Source organism: Leptosomus discolor, chromosome 10, assembly GCF_034619465.1.
Source record: "Leptosomus discolor isolate bLepDis1 chromosome 10, bLepDis1.hap2, whole genome shotgun sequence".
Classification (NCBI taxonomy): Eukaryota; Metazoa; Chordata; class Aves; order Leptosomiformes; family Leptosomidae; genus Leptosomus; species Leptosomus discolor.
In genome coordinates this window covers 15,688,733-15,692,372 of record NC_141400.1, presented here as the reverse complement: position 1 = coordinate 15,692,372, position 3,640 = coordinate 15,688,733, and positions in this window count along the sequence as shown.

Genomic DNA, 3,640 nt, shown 5'->3' with positions numbered 1-3,640 from the left:
GGGGGGGAGGGGAAAGAGGAAGAAGGGGTGGAAGGAGGGGGTTATTCTATAGAATATGCACACTGTGCATGGCTAAGGCCCTGTTAAGTGTTGACAAATGATCTAGGATTTGGACTGGGTCATCTTAATGTGGCATTTAATCCTGCGGACCTTGCAGGTAACGGATTTTGTTAGGTCTCAAACTCTTCTTGTAAAGCTAATGGGTTGTTGGGGGGGCAGTTAGACTAATTCCCCCTTTCCCCTCTGTTCAGCCACTGTTGCTTTCCTTTCTCTGTGACTATACAGCTTTTTCTGAGTGCAGCTTTGCCTCAGTTCCTGAAGTGCTTCATGTTCAGCTCATTGTCGAACTCTATTTTTATAGCTAGGCCTACTCCTTTCCAGGGTCCAAACACTGGACAGGACAGTGTCCCATATCCTCTCACTGTTATCACTGTATGTCTACTCCTGTAGAAATGGGGGAGGTAGTCAGGTAGACAAGGTGAACTGAGTATTTGTTAAGGAAAAAAAACAAAAACAAAAACCAACCAACTAAGATGTCAGTATTGTAGGTGGGGAAGGAGCATGTGGAATATCTGAACTGGTATGTGAAACTGTTTAAGTCTTTTATCTGCTCTTCATGTAACAAACGCATCCTAAATTATATTGTGAATGTTAGGGAGTTCCAGTTCCAGCTGAATAAATTTTTTTTAAAGCGTTGAGTCTACCATATTATACTGTTTCAGACACTTCTTTTTGTGGAATGCAGGTGATCACTACACGAGCATACCTCTGAGGGGGAAATCTGTAACTTCATTACACTGTACCAAATATGTTGGCGTTTGGATGTCTATATAGATAAACTTTTGCCTTTGTTTAGAGTGAAATTAAATGTTCTGAAATTACTCTTCTTGCACTGAATTTAAACACTCCAGTGTTGTTTGGTCATAGCATAGGTATAGCGTGGGGAGTAATTCCCAGGGGCTGGGGAGGGAAGAGTGTTCCAATTACCTTGCAAACAATCTTAACAAATTGCTCTAAAAGACTCTTGTTTTGGGGTTTGTTTTTTTTTTTGTAAAACACCTTTCGCTGCCTGTCCTTACGTTGTATCCCTTGGTTGTTGTGTTTGAAATATTAGTGATCACAAATGCATAGCAGGATTTCTTGATCTTTCTGCAGTGTTCAAATAAACTATTGTAAGCAAGAGACTGGAAGTAATTTCAGACTTCTGTTGGGAGCTATTGCATGTTTAGAATGCCTGTGCCTGTTGAACACCTGGTAAATACTGCTCCTAATTGCAAAAATAGCTTATACTCTGACATGGAGGATGTCATAGCTTAAGCATTGCTACTAGCTTGTTCTCAGGACTGTATTTTTATCAAGGAGCAGCTGCTATTTATGACTCTCAGTCCTTTGAGATGAAGTATATGTAAATGGTTTCAATTCAGCTAACATTTTGAGCACAACGTAAATCTATTAATATAATGGTTTTTTTATCTTAATATGCAAATTGCCTTAAATTCCCAAACAATTCATGTGCATACATGTTCTTTCAAAGCATCAAAAGTGAACTTAAGATCTGCTATCAGCTTTTAATTAGTATTATATTAAAGCTAATTGTAAATCTACTTTTGCTTCTGCTAAATCTCCTGCATGTTACGGCTTTTTTTGATACCATAGTGTATGCTTCTTTAATAATCACTACAATAAATGAAGACTTTCCAAAATGGATAGACAACTCCAAAGTTTTTATCCTGCTTTCTGACTTGGGTGGCTTGGTTTAACCTCAGCGTTGCTCTTATTTTTAAAGCCATGGAGGGGAAAAAAAAAAATAGCTATTTGCTTATTCTGAGTACTTTTAAAGCGCAGCTGTGTTTTGGAAGTACTGAACCTCTACCTGGTTGTAACCTATGAACTGTTATGAATACCTGAAGGTGTATTTGGGCCTTTTGTGTCTGTGCACCTGAGAGTGGCAGCTTCTGAAAAGGACATTCTGCTTAGCTGAATGTGCTGTGTCTGGTGGTGGTGGGAGTGTTCATGGACTGAGATGGTAAATCAAAACAAAACCTAGGGGGTTCTGGAACACAAGGCAGTAGAAATGCCAAAAGCAGAATTTTCTCCTGGAGCTGGTGCTCAGTAAAGGGAGTTGATAAAGATGCAACTACCAGCTGACCTGTTCCAGAGGTGCTGCTGGATGTGAGCTAGACCCTCTGGGTAACTGACTGACCACAGCTTGAGGCTGTGACCTCTAAAGTGCATTGTGAATGGCTGTTCTTAAGACCGAGTTATGGGCCTGAGGAGGGATTCCTGCAAGTGCTAATTGCTCGTAGCCGTGCATCTCCGCGTTGTCTCTCACTTTTTCTGTGTGCCTCCCTCAAAAGCAGCGCTCCACTTCGGCTGTGGTTACCTACGTGCGGCTCGTGCCCCCTCCCTCCATCCCTCACTGTTCCCCAGTTAATACTGCTCTCACCTCATGGTTTCAGAAAGGGTTTTTTGGTTTGTTTTTTTAGGGTTGCTGAACGAGGACTGTGATTTCATTTGCAGAAAAGACCAGTCTTATTTCCAAAAGGTACCTGTAGATGCAACTTGAAAAAAAAATATGTAAAAACTAATCAATAAAGAAACTTAAATCTGTTTGGCTTTCTTTGTCTAATTAGCAAAACTTCACCCCTTCTGCTTGACCCGCGGTGAAGGCAGCGGGTCTGGCTTGGGCACCAGCTGCAGCCGGGGGCCAGGAGGTGGAGGTGCCCTGTTCCCGGGAGGCGCCCGGCGCCCTCTCTGCTGCAGGGCCCGGTTTCCCAGCCAGCTGCTGGGTGAGCTCAGGGTTTGAGGAAGAGGCCCTGCGGTGCGGAGGCCCCTCAGCCCCGGCACCCGGGCGAGGGCCCCTCGCTGCCGGCAGGTGAGCCGGGCCGGGCCGGGCTCCGCTCCAGCGCCCGGGCTCCTGCCGCCGCTGCACACCCCTCCTTGTCAATCACCTCTGGCTCCGCCTTCCGACGCGCCTGAATGGCTGCGCTGCCGCCGCCCCGCCCCTTCTCTCCCCGTGCCTTTTAAACGCACCGGAGGCCGCCTCCAGACGGCCGCCCTGCCCGCCTACGCCTCTGCTGCTGAACTCGGGCTTCCACACCTTCTAATTGGCTCGGGGGGATGTCCCTCACGGCTCGTGACGCGCTACGTGAGGTGACGTAGCCCACCACCCAGGAAGCTCCGCCTATTCTTAACTCGGCTCTTGAGGGGAAAAACAATTTCAAGATGGCGGCGGCGCGGATAACAATGGGGAGTCGGGGGTTCGGGCCGGCCCGTGCCTGAGAGCGGCGGCCGCCGGGCCGCGCTGCGCCGGGGGGGAGCGGAACGGGCTCCGGCCGGGCCGCGGGGGGAGTGGGCAGCGGCCGCCGGGCAGGGCTGAGGGAGAGGGGGGAGCGGAGCGGCACCGGCCTCGGGGGAGAAGGAGGAAGTGGGGCGGGGGGAGCGGAGCGGGCGCCGGGCCGGGCCGAGGGGAGGAACCGGGGCGGGGGGAGCCCGGCGGGGAGCCCAGGTAAGGCCCGTGGGAGGGGAGGAGGAGCGGCCGAGGCCGGGGAAGGCCCGAGGGGGGGAGCCCCCGCCATGGCGGGGTCCGGTGTGAGGAGCCGGTGAACGGCGGCGGCCGCCCCCCCTCGCTCTCCGGTCC